General features: G+C 42.2%; 1 protein-coding gene across 4 annotated transcripts in view; it reads right to left on the reverse strand.

Annotated features, from left to right (window-relative positions):
- ZNRF3 (zinc and ring finger 3) overlaps nucleotides 1-13,968 on the reverse strand; it is a 249,219-nt gene that overhangs the window by 112,663 nt on the left and 122,588 nt on the right. Inside the window, exon 1 of one of the 4 annotated variants that reach the window (XM_053588497.1) lies at nucleotides 3,863-4,017. The exons of the other annotated variants lie outside the window; for them this stretch is intronic. The gene's annotated coding sequence lies outside the window, so the exon portion shown is untranslated. Of the gene's footprint in view, nucleotides 1-3,862; nucleotides 4,018-13,968 lie in introns of those variants that run through there. 4 annotated transcript variants of the gene reach the window in all.

Genomic DNA, 13,968 nt, shown 5'->3' on the forward strand with positions numbered 1-13,968 from the left:
CAGAGATAAGATACAAAAAAGGAAAAGCATCTAAGAATAAATAAAATAAATTACTTTCCTTTTGGAAACTGCAGTCACTTTAAAAAATATACATTCCAGGGGTCCTCAAACTGCGGCCCACGGGCCACATGAGGCGGTGTGATTGTATTTGTTCCCATTTTGTTTTTTTACTTCAAAATAAGATATGTGCAGTGTGCATAGGAATTTGTTCATAGTTTTTTTTTTTTAACTATAAGTCCAGCCCTCCAACGGTCTGAGGGACAGTGAACTGGCCCCCTGTTTAAAAAGTTTGAGGACGCCTGCAAACAACTGCTATAGATTAAATTGTATTCCCCCCCCCCCAATTCGACTGTTGAAGTCCTAATTCCTCCCAAGTGTACTTGGAGATAGGTCCTTTGGGAGGTTAACTAGGGGTAGATGGGGTCACAAGGATGAAGTTGTCATTAAGGTAGACCCAGAAGAGTTTGCTGGTGTACTCTCCCAAGCACCCTTCCTTTCTCTCTCTCCCTCCCTCCTTCCACCATGTGAGGACACAGCAAGAGGACAGCCATCGGTGAGTCAGGAAAAGGAACCTCACCAGAACCCAACCATGCTAGTACCCTGACCTCAGACTTCCAGCTTCCAGAACGGAGAGAAAGAAATGTCAGTCTGAGCCACCCAGTCTATGGTATTTCGTTATAGCAGTTCAAGTTGACTAAGACAATGAGTACACAGGTGGCATACAGGTATGGCAGAAGGTGCAAAAGTGTGAAGGTCCTAAGAATGACTAAGTAATATGATGATAACAACAGAGTAAGCGGTGTGCTGGGCTGGTGCTTTACACACATGGCCATATCTAATCTTTAAGACAACCCTATGGGCCAGGTATCGTAGCTCATGACTGTAATCCAAGCACTTTGGGAGACTGAGGAGGGAGGAGGTCAAGATCATCAGCCTGGGTAACATAACGAGACCTTATCTACAAAAAATAAAACACATTAGTCAGTGTAGTAGCGTGTGTCTGTAGTCCCAGCTATGCAAGAGGCTGAGGCTAGAGGATCACTGATGTTTAAGTGAGCTATGACTGTGCCACTGCACTCCAGCGTGGGAAACAGAATGAGACCCTGTCTTAAAAAAGAAGAAAAGGAGGGGTGGAGGAGGGAGAAGAAGAGAAAATAACCACAATCATCCCCGGTTTCACAGGAGTAAACATGAACAGAATACTAGGTACCTAAAGTCACATTCAAGAAAGTACCCGGTGAGAATTCCAGCCCAGCACAAGGCAGAAGGTCCCAGATCTCTGTTCTGAAGCAAAATGCTACTTGGCCTCTCCAGAGAACTCTAGACAACACCATGGGAAACTACCAACATCCAACCATCTCTGACCTACAAAATTGACAAGGTAGGATTCAACCTAAGCCTGTGAGAGATCAACCTGGAGAATTATCCAGGTTGGATCCAGCTAGGATCAGTTTCTAAAAATACATGTTAACAGACCCAGAAGCAGGGACCCACCTACCGTGCCTTTCCCATCAGCACCTGCTTGTAGCACACTGCCCAGTGCCATTTGTTAAATGATTAATGACTGATACATAATTGGCTGGAGAGAAATATCCTTTTAGTATATAATGAAACCTTGGTCATCAGTGGCACTTCACTAAGTTTAGTCAAAAGCCTTGAAACCTGATATATTCTAATGTTTAACCGAAGCCCCTTCTTTACTCACATTCTAGCCTCCAGAGGCAAATGAAGAACAGGGGCACTTAGAAGAGAAAGGTGCAAAAGAGAGAAACCCAGCACACCCTTTCCTGAACTTCAGAGTTGGCCCTTGAGGAATTTTAAAACAACCTTAAGAGACAACTTAATAATTCTCCAGGTTGATCTCTCACAGGCTGTGGCCTCATCCCTGTCAAGCACTGGCTGGCTAGTATCTAGACAGCAAAGCCATAAGCCAGAGTTGGTCAAATATTCCTCAAAATAAATGATCTGGTTTAAGGACATAGAATAACAAGGATCCAGCTAGGATCAGTTTCTAAAAGTACATGTTAACAGACCCAGTAAGCAGGGACCCACCTACCGTGCCTTTCCCACCAGCACCTGCCTGCAGCGCATGCCCAGTGCCCATAACACCTAGTCTGACCCACCCACTCTAAGGTGCCACATGCTGCCCTCCTGCATGATTTCTATTATATCACTGGGAAGATGCTCAAAGAAAATCTCAAGGTTAGCAGAAACCTGATACCCACTGATCCTCACAGGGGAAGACAAGAGAAAACCTATATCTTATTTTAGAAAAATGCTACCTTATTCTGAAATTTAACTCAATATAACTAATAATCAAGGACTCTTGCCTCTCATACCAGCAGACCATGACATAGGAATCTTTTTCATTTTTATTTCTTTGTAACTTCCAAAGCTCATTGTCATGACTAATACACCTTCATGAACTACTAATTCCAGAGATCTTTTAAATATGCACATTCTCAAACATACTCTTGTGTTTTAATCGTCAAAGCTCTGCACCAACTCAGCGCAGTGGCCCACGCCTATAATCCTAGCACTCTGGGAAGCCGAGGTGGGCGGATCACCTGAGCTCATGAGTTCGAGACCAGCCTGAGCAAGAGCGAGACTTCGTCTATAAAAGTAGTTGGGCATTGTGGCAGGCACCTATAATCCCAGCTACTCAGGAGGCTGAGGCAAGAGCATCACTTCAGCCCAAGAGTTTGAGGTTGCTGTGAGCTATGATACCACCACAACACTCTACCAGGGGCAACAAAGTGAGACTCTGTCTCAAAAAAAAGCTCTCTACCAGAAAAAGCTAACGAGCTAGAGAAGATTATCTTTATAAACGTTATGTTCTTAATAGAAGTAAACTGCTCTTTTCCCTGAAGTAAAATAGAATATAACTATGCAATGCCTTTTTTTTTTTTTTTTTGTAGAGACAGAGTCTCACTTTATGGCCCTCGGTAGAGTGCCGTGGCCTCACACAGCTCACAGCAACCTCCAACTCCTGGGCTTAAGCGATTCTCCTGCCTCAGCCTCCAGAGCAGCTGGGACTACAGGCGCCCGCCACAACGCCCGGCTATTTTTTGGTTGCAGTTTGGCCGGGGCCGGGCTTGAACCCGCCACCCTCGGTATATGGGGCCGGCGCCCTACCGACTGAGCCACAGGCGCCGCCCTATGCAATGCCTTTTCTACTTGGTTTTCAAAAATCACTTTTCCAAAGTCACTAATATACAAAAGAACCAAATAAAATTGTAAAAAACAATAACAACAAAAAGGAAATGAAAAATTTCTCCCTGCTGAAAGGATTTGTTCTTTGTTAATAAAGAGAGGTTCAAACATATTTTAAATATTTTTAAACAAAGGCCTAGCTGATGTCCCTTAATCCATCTAGCCAGCTCAACTTTCCACGCAGGCAGCTGCTGCAGTGGCCCACCCGTCCAGAAGGGAGGGCCAGAAGCATTTCCTTAGCATCCCACATTCCGGGGAGACATGGGACTTAGCAAGGTTTACAGCAATTTTCAACCTCCAATGCAAGTACAATAACATCTTCATAAAAGTTTTACAAGGACATCCTGGCAAGAACCAAACTACCACGAAGGGTAATGTTTCGAGGCCCGGAGCATTCCAGCTGCTCGCTTTTCTTGGCCTCCTCTCCTGGCTGTGTGGTGCAAGCTGGTGGTCAGCTGGAAACCCGCAGGAGGGTCCCATGGAGAAAGTACTTGGAAAAAATAAAGACAGATATACCCGTGCTGGCTCTATGCTTCTTGCTCCAAAGGAAAGAGGAGCAAGTGGAGGCCAGTCAGATTTCAACATCTCCAATCAGTGCAGAAGGGCTGGGAGCAGATACATGGAGCTGCCTGCCTCTGGGTCCACTTACCCATCTCTATCCATTCTTCTAGAAGACACAGTCCTTAACCTTGCATTCTCCATTAGTGTGTGCATTCACAGAGCATTGCTCTGAGGAGGAACCTCACAGAGTAGGAAACCACCCCTGCCATGACCTGCAGAATAAAAGTCCAAGGTGAGTAACAGAACCACAGGGTCATAGGAGACAGTAGTCAGCCTTGAGATGGGATTCATTTCTTAGGTTGCCATAACAAAACATCACAAACTGGATGACTTAAACCACAGAAATATATCATCCAAACTCAAGGTGTTGGCAAGGTTGATTCCTTCTCAGATAGAATCTGTTCCACATCTCTCCCCCTCGCTGCTGGCAATCTTTGGTGTTTCTTGGCTTGTAGAATCATCACCTTGATCACTGCCTCCATCCTCACCTAGCATTCTCACTGTGCCCATGTGCACATCCAAATTCTCCCTTTTATAAGGACACCAGGTCATTAGGGCCTATCTTAATGACCTCGTTTTAACTGGACTACCTCTGTAAAGATCTCCAAATAAGGTCACATTCTGAGCTACTAGGGGTTAGGACTTCAGCATGTGGATTTGGGGAGACAGACACAATTCAACCCATAGGAGGGTCCTTAGAGAACTACTGGCAGAGAAATATTAGCATTTGCATTCTTGGGCATTTCCTCTACACGAAGTAACTACAGAAGCCAAAAGTCTCTAATATTACAATGCAGGAATAAGTTAAATGAATAATTTTTTTAAGTGGGTGGAAAGATATGGGGGAGAGAAACATAGGCAAGGTGCCATCACAAGGGGAAAACAAGAAAAATGAGGTGTAAAATGGTACATTTACAGACTGTTTTGGCAGAGGCCTATTGCCAGTAGCTATATAGTAGACTCTCAGAGTTTGGCAAGATATAAAAGAGGATAAGGCGCAAAATACATTAATGGCTCAGCCACAGCTTTAGATGGAGTCATAATTGGCTGGGAAACTGGACTCACCTTACAATGCCATGAACTGCTAAGTTAGAGTCTTATGCCATTCAGCAAGGATTTACATGGCAAGGACCAGGTCATTGCCAGCCACTGGCCTGGGCTTAAACTAGACATCAGTCAAGGGTTCTCAGTGTACGCATGTCCTGAGAAGCAGGGATAAAGATGGTGGCCCTAGAGGACCACTACCCTTTTTAAAACATAAAACGTGAAATAGAGAAACAGTATATTTGGCAACGGTGGTGGAGAAAAGCTCCTTTCTTTGGAAGAAAGAAAAGGAAGAAAATGAGGATTAAGTTTGCTTTCAAAGGAGTCCCAATGGTTATGCCTTTGTGATTTTGCATTGCTGAAGACTAGAAAAAATGGTGAAACTACAAGGTGCACAATACTGTGTATCACCATGCAAGTTGATGCTACCAGTCTCAGAAACAGAGAAGCAAGCACTTCTCTGTTTATTTAATGCAAATTTTGATAAGATTGTTTTGAATCTTATCCCAGTTTACATTAAATGTTGTCTAGCCCAGTGGTTCTCAAAGTCTGATCTGCAAGCCCATGGTGACGTGGTGGTGGTACGGTCCTTCAACCCTTTCATGTAATCTATGAAAGCAAAACTATTTTTGTAATAACACAAAGGCATTATTTGCCTTTTATACTCTGCAAACTTTTGCACTGATGGTACAAAAAACAATGGTATGAAAAACTATTGCATGAATCACAACACTGATGCCAACTGTACTCCTGACCACTGGATACTTGAAATTGCAAAAAAGTTTCCTTAAGAACGCTGATGATGGGCGGCGCCTGTGGCTCCGTGGGTAGGGCGCCAGCCCCATATACTGAGGGTGGCGGGTTTAAACCCGGCCCCGGCCAAATTGCAACAAAAAAAACAGCCGGGCGTTGTGGCAGGCGCCTGTAGTCCCAGCTACTCGGGAGGCTGAGGCAAGAGAATCACCTAAGCCCAAGAGTTGGAGATTGCTGTGAGCTGTGTGATGCCATGGCACTCTACTGAGGGCAACAAAGTGAGACTATCTAAAAAAAAAAAAAAATAATAAAAATATAAAAATAAAGAGATTTACAAATATATAAAACATTCTACTTACTATATTCTTCAAAATAAAACAATTTTGATAAATATGCTATTTTTATTAACAAGTAATATGTTTTTAAGCTATTTTTAAATTAACTTTAAAATATTTTTAAATGTTCTATTCTAATTTCTCATATGGCAAATATATAACAGCCCATGTAAAGAAAATCTCTCTGTGATCCTCAATGCTTTAAAAATATAACTAAAATTAGCCAGGTGTAGCAGCACACAACTGCAGTCCTAGCTCCTCAGAAAGCTGAGGCAGGAGGATCATTTGAGCCCAGGGGTTCAAGGCTGCAGGAACTATAATCATGCCACTGTACTCCAGGCTAAGTGTCAGAGTAATACCTCGTCTTTCGAAAAAAAGGGCGGGGAGTGTACTCTTCCAGCTCTAATAATAAAACAAGTAGCCCAACTGAAATGAAATGGATGGAAGATCTAAACAGACATTTCTCCAAAGAAGATATATGAATGCCCAATAAGCACATGAAAAGATGTTCAACATCATTACCCAGGAGAGAACTGCAAATCAAACTACAATAAGATACCCCTTCACACCTACTACTATAGGGTGTCTATAATCAAATTTATGATAAATAATAACAAGTATTAGTGAGTTTATGAAAAAATTAGAATCCTCATGCATTGCTAATGGCAATATAAAATCGTTACAGACATGTTGGAAAAGAGTCTGGCGATTCCTCAAGACATAAAACCGAGTGACAGCAGCACCCAGGAATCCCATAAAGGTGGTATACACATATCCATACACTATAATACTGTTCACCAACATACAGTTGATAACCATTTACCAGAGGAAGAAAACTCATCAATGTAGACTCCTGATTCCCACATGTACTTACTTAAAGGATTCAAAATAGAAGAGTGTTAACAAAGACTAAACCCTCCCAAGAGAGCCAGCTCTTCCCTCATTAGTCTCTCCCAAATGATGAGCCCAACAGAAGCACGGCCCTCTAGTTTTACCCAAGATCCAGCACTCTGAACTGGAACCACTCAACACTTTCTCAGGAAGTGGCTGCTATATTCAGCTTTTTCTCAGCTTTATAAGTTTCCCAAGTAACTGGTGACAATAAGGGCTGTAGAAGCATGAGACATTTTAGCTCATGATTCATAACTACTCCATCACCTAACTCAACCAACCCCATAGTCAAGTACATCTCAAAGAATACAGACCTTTCAACCATCAGCACCCATCACCTGCGATTGCCAAACACAAAGGAAACCCATACCCAATCCCTAAAATCCTCTCCCACCACTCTGATACTTGTAGACAGCCTTCTCATGGAACCATCACCTGCTAACACTGCTAATTCTTTCCAAGTTGCAAAGATTTCCAAATAAAAATAGGGTCCATAACCAGTGAATTCTACCACCAACAAACAGAAAAGCTCCAAGTTCACTAACATTCAACCACCTTTAGTAAATAGACAGTCCACCTGGACTCTGTCATAAACAATTGGTCCAAACACCACTCACTCACTAGGTAAGTCACTCTGGAGTCAAGCATCATCTCATGATGGCAGAAGGATGATATATTATTCGTTCCTTCTAAGGGTATAAGTCCCTTAGGATAAAATTGCAACTGCTGGGCGGCGCCTGTGGCTCAGTCGGTAAGGCGCCGGCCCCATATACAGAGGGTGGCGGGTTCAAACACGGACCCGGCTGAACTGCAACCAAAAAATAGCCGGGCATTGTGGCGGGCGCCTGTTTTCCCAGCTACTCAGGAGGCTGAGGCAAGAGAATCGCTTAAGCCCAGGAGTTGGAGGTTGCTGTGAGCTGTGTGATGCCATGGCATTCTACCGAGGGCCATAAAGTGAGACTCTGTCTCTACCAAAAAAAAAAAAAAAATTGCAACTGCTTAAAACATCAAAGCCATCTCTCTCACACAAAGAATGACAGTGGCTTTAATTTTAAAAAACACAAACACATCCTAACAATAACAACAGAAACTCCCAGAGAAAAGGCATTTTCTTAGTTCACCTATTATTATAATAAATACTTAGCTTTAGATGAAAATATTCTTGAGTACTTTGGGGTGGAGAGGTGAAGAGCCAATTAAAGTTTAAAAACATTCTCAGCTTATCCAAAATGTGTGGGAGCAGTAGTATTTCCGTTTTTTTTTTTTTTTCAGATTTTGGAATATTTGCATTGTACTTACTGTGAACACCCCAACCCAAAAATCCAAAATGTTCCAAAATCCAAAACTCTTTGAGTGCTGTCATGACACTCAAAAGAAATGTTCATTGGAGAATTTTGGATTGTGGAATTCAGATTAGGGAGACTCACTCTAAAACATGATCATTAAAGAACTTGGAATATGAAAAAATATGAAAGCACAAAAAGTCTCATTACCATAGTCTTTCTTTTTCTGTGTATGCCATACAATTTTTCTTATTTTTTACTTAAACAAAACTAGAATATGATATATTGTTTCATAGTCCGCTCTTTTCACTTATGAGCATTTTCCCTTGACATTAAATACTCTCAAAGAATCTTGATGTCTACACAGTACTCTATCATAAGAACAAAAATACTATCTCTTAGCCTGCCCTTTATTGTTAGATATTCTCACTGTTGGCAATTTTCTATTACAAAGAACATGTCAGTGACCAACCCTACACATAAATCTCAATATGCGTCTCTGACTTTTTAAAAGGATAGATCCCTAGAAAACAAACTGCTAAGTCAACCCTCTCCACCAGTGGAGTATAAAAGTGTCTCTTTTTTGTATTTTTTTATAAAAATGAGTGTTATTTTTATTTTAGCCTTTGCTATTTGGATAGGTTAAAAAATGGCTTAATCCAGGGTTCTTGTTGCTTCACAATGTCCTCATCCACACCTGTCCAAGGCAAATCCACCACGCTAAACAGAAATGCACAGAGTGGCTCACACAGACATCATGAGCTGCCCAAGCAAAATAAGAACTACACATCAGGGAATTTTGCTGCTTTAAATAAAGAGAAAACTTGATGCTTTGTGGGGAAATAAGAGTGTCAAAATATGTGGAGATTTAGGTAATTTGGCAATTCCCTGAGTGCAGATTAATTACATCTGGAAGCAAGTTTAGTGCCAACATAAAAATACTTGGGGGAGTGAAGAACAATAGTAGCCCCTCCATCATAATAAAAACAAGAGTAAATAAAATAGCTTTGATAATGACAGCAGCAACTCACAACAAGGACAATTATACAAACTTACTAATATCCCCTCCACAGACACATACTCCCCACCTACAACTCTCATATTTTGGAGAAAGAAAACACAGGCTGAGGGACGCTGGGAACCGTAAAAGCAATGCACTAACAGCAGGCCCTTACCCCCAGCCTGGTAAATCTCTCATCTATAATCCAACGTGAGAGACAACAGGCAAACAGCAAGAGGTCATCGTCAAAGGACTGGTTGCTAAGGGAAGCAAGTGTAGAGGCAGCAAGCATGTCCCCATCAAAGTCCAGCAGCTGCAGAAGAACCACAAAGGTACAGCTCTCTTCAGAGCTGAGCAAGATGGGGGGCTGGGAGGGGAGGACCCCCAGGGGAGGGGAGACAGAAGGAGCAGGAGGAGGGGGAGAGAAAAACATCAGACCAGCAGCAGCTGTCCACTGGAACATAAAACCTGGTAGTTTTATGCTGATCAACAAGGGGGAAAGCAGGGGAAAGAAGAAATACAGAAAACAGCCTTTTCTGAACACACCTTATAAGTGCTAGTCAAATCTTTCAGCGTACCTTAGATATGGTCAGATAAAGCACACAGCTATGGAAAGAGTAGCTTAAGCCTGCTTTAAGGACCACCTCAGTATACATACATTGTATATTGGTAGGAAATCTCTAAATCCTTAGTCCAAAATGTCCTCACCCCAAAACAGCAATACCAGTGACATGCAAGAAGGGACCTACTACTGGTTTATATAACCTAAATACGGGAATCTGAGGGTACCCCTTAATTTGAGTAGAAGATGCTCTCATTGTTCTAAGTGAAAGATTCAAGAGTCAATAGAGTTTCTAGTCCCTTAAGTGAACACCTCAAATAGTTCCTCTCTCATTTGAGATCTCCAACCCCAGATGCAACGCCAGCCCTTAGGAATCACAGGGGACGTAGGGGTAAGAAACAGCTAGAGAATTAAGGTCCATTCCTTCACTCTGGAAAAAAGATCTTGGGGACATTAAGAGACTTGCCCAAGGTTACCCAGCTCATTCTAGAGCTCAGGTCTTCTAACTTCCAGGCCAAAGTTCTTTCCACTGATGAACTACAACTATGAAGGTCTAGGGACAAGAAGGAAAGAAGCTAAAAGCTTGGTCTTCACTCCTTGGTTAGTTTCTGGTTGCTACTACATGGCTTGATTTGCTAAATAAAAGAACAGGGTCTCTTTTCTCTTCCAAAAAAGAACAGCCAACCTGTTGGCTTTAGTGGATTTTCACAGAAGTCAGGCCACCAGGAAGTTGGGCACCTCTGTTTGTCCTCACCTAGGCTCTCTGGGCCTGTGTGATATAGCTCTGAAGAGAAGCTCTTCTGAAAAAGTGCTCAGACCCTCAAAAGAGGTATGGTTCACTCAAAATGATTTCCTGAAACAAGTGAGAGGTTTGTCGGGCTAGAAGTACACAAAGCACTCAGGCCTGCAAGTGCATCAAAGACCCACATCCCGGGTGGCGTCTGTGGCTCAGTAGGTAGGGCACCTGCCCCATATACCGAGGGTGGTGGGTTTGAACCTGACCCTGGCCAAACTGCAACAAAAAATAGCCGGGTGTTGTGGCAGACGCCTGTAGTCCCAGCTACTCAGGAGGCTGAGGCAAGAGAATCACCTAAGCCCAGGAGTTGGAGGTTGCTGTGAGCTGTGATGCCACAGCACTCTACCAAGGTTAATAAAATGAGACTTGGTCTCTAAAAAAAAAAAGACCCACATCTCATGTGAAGGGCAAAGCTAACATGACACAGAAGATTTCCTCCATCTTAAACACTCAGATGTCAAAGACTTACGCAATCTGTTTATAATCAATAGAGCTGTCTCATATTTTGCAGATATAAACCATTGCAGGTTAAAACCAAAAATAAGGGCGGCGCCTGTGGCTCAGTCGGTAAGGCGCCGGCCCCATATACCGAGGGTGGCGGGTTCAAGCCCAGCTCCGGCCAAACTGCAACCAAAAAATAGCCGGGCGTTGTGGCGGGCGCCTGTAGTCCCAGCTACTCTGGAGGCTGAGGCAAGAGAATCGCTTAAGCCCAGGAGTTGGAGGTTGCTGTGAGCTGTGTGAGGCCACGGCACTCTACCGAGGGCCATAAAGTAAGACTCTGTCTCTACAAAAAAAGAAAAAAATAAATAAATAAAACTTAAATCTTAAATGGTTCTTTCAACATTCAGACTTTATCTGCAATTTGTCCTCAGGTAAGCAGAAAAGAGTAAATGTGAAATTTTAAAAATTAAAATTCATCATTTTATTATTTTGGCAAGTTTAGAAATGCATATGCAGGATTTGAGTATTGACAATTATGGCGATTCTGAAATTAAATTTCTAAAATGAAAAACGATATAAATTATTACCAAAAAACTCCTCTGAATTCAAATCAGCAAATACAAATTTGCACTGCTCCAGACAGCTTAGTGCCACACAGCTAATTAACAAGCAGGTACACCCAGGCAGCATGGAAAAGACTCCAGATTTTATTCCCTGACTGCCACCACCCCAGGGCCACCTTAAGCCAACTCTTTTTGCAGTGATAGGATTTCTAAGACAGCCCCACTCTATTCTTGTTGTTTTAATGTCAGAGGAAAATAAAAATGTGAAGAGAGATAGAGGCAGGTGCTTATTTGTGTGGAGAAGGACTTTCTAAGGCCATTTTGTCTGTCACTGAACATGTTAAAGAACTGAGACTGAGAAGGGTAAGGAAAAAAAAGGTGGGGGAAGAATTCATAAGGGTGATTCAAGTGCCTGAAAAGGAACAATTGTCCATAAAATGAACAACCTCAGTGAAATAGTTTGCTACATTTTGGTCACTTTTGTAAAAATAAATTTTGGCTAAAACAATCAGCAGCTTCTGGCTGCAGAGGTAAATTATAGAAGAAAATAAATCCCTGCTGGTTAGGCTCCTTTACAGTTCACACCCAGAGATTAATTTTAAAAGATCCAACCCAACCCCCTACCCAAAGAATCAGACTTGTTCCTGCCCTCAGAGCCTGCTGAGGGCCAAAGAGGAAGACCTCTGTGGCCTTGGGTCGGCACGGGCAGCCTCTGAGCAGGAGAGGGCAAGGGCTTCTGAATGACCAGATTAAGCCTGAATGGAAGAAGAACCTGTGATGAAGTTTTCTGAATAGCTGGCTCTCTTAAGGGGGAGCAATCTACTTTAAAAAAAAAAAAATGCAGAACTCTAGTGAGGCTCTCTGTTATTGACATCCAAATACGCAAATGCTGGTCTGCAAATCAATGGATTTTCACATCCTCTGTAAGTTTAGCTGATTTTCCAGGAGAAGGAAGAAAAATAACACTGCCATAATTCTCAAGATAACCATTTGAATGGTTCATGTTTTAACCACCAACCTTCCCAAGACAAACTTAGAAACTTCTCCAAGCCATCTCACAGCAAAGAAACTAGTTGTTCCCTTAACCTTCAACCAAAACTTCTTTACGGTATCATTCCAGCTTCGCTGGCCCAGAATTCTTGCTGGAATGCTCTCTCAATAGTAAGCAGGAAAGGAAAAGAGCAAGCAGCACTTCATCTAACCTGTGGCAGTCTTGTTCTGCTTCTCTAAGTGCAGGGGGAGGGGGAGAGGATCAACATAAATCTTTCCTCCCCAGTGAAACACCTGAAGATTAAGTTAATTCATAATGAAGACTACTCATATGTCAAGACATAATTAATTAAAAAATCTTCTTGAACAAAATGTTCAATGACACTTCTATGTTAGAAACTCAAGTTATCAAAGGCTAATGTCTAAAAAACCAGCGGGAAAGAATTGTTAGAAGAGGTGAAAAAAAATTTTTAAACCATAATGTTTAAGCTCACTCTGATTGGGAATGTAGGATGTGCCCCCTCCAACCGCATCTGGTTCTGCAACTGACGTCTAATGCATTTCCCTTAAACTGCAGGAGGCACAAAAAGGAAAGGCACAAATTCTGCCCTCCAAGGAACTGGAGCGGCACAGAGAGCAGATGGCGCCAAAGATAAAACATCCATGGAGGTAAGGACACAGTGCCAAGAGGGAGGCCCATCTCAGAATGCAAAGATGAGGGCATAAAGAGCCCAGAAAGGGCTTCAGGATTTGGTATTGGGAGATGGGAGGTAAGAAAGTTAACTGTGAGATTTGGGTGCTTCTTTGTTTCTATCTGGAACTTGCAAGGACTTTTTAAAGGCAGGTTTCCACTCAGCAACTGATATAGCAGAGATTACACATTTATATTAAATATACTAACAACTATATACTTATTAAGAAGAACAATAACTAGTTGTTATATATATTTATTTAATCCTCACAAAAAAGATACTTAGAACAAAAATTCAGAAAGATTAAGTACCTTGCCTCGAGTCACTCAGCTAGAAAGTCACGTTCAGAATTAGAACTCAGGTCTGACTGCCCAATCTGATGCTCTACTTCCATCTGTGCCTCGATGCCGCTGGGGTTCCAAGTATACCCATCCCCACCAGTGGATTTTTTAAGGCATCCAAAACCCATCTCACAACTTATAACCTATAGTATAATACTTATCATATAATTAATATTATTTATATATGCCTCCCTCCAATTAGACTCTGAGTTCCTTAAGGACCTCCTTCACCTTCATATTTTGGCTGAACAAACAAGCAATGTGCACAATAAGCTCACCCAAAATGCCAGAGAGCACCTGCTTCGGCTAGAAAGTCGTCAAAGGGTTTTTTGTTCACTTAACCTGTCTGACCCTCAGTTTCCTCATCTGTTAACAGGGATGATAATGATACCTATTTCATAAAATTGTTTTGATAACTGAGTTAGATAATACATGTTAAGTGTTTGGCAGAGTCTGCAACATGCTAAGTATGGCACAAAGGCAGGCAAATAATCTCTAACCTC

This window comes from Nycticebus coucang, chromosome 4 (genome assembly GCF_027406575.1).
Source record: "Nycticebus coucang isolate mNycCou1 chromosome 4, mNycCou1.pri, whole genome shotgun sequence".
NCBI lineage: Eukaryota > Metazoa > Chordata > Mammalia > Primates > Lorisidae > Nycticebus > Nycticebus coucang.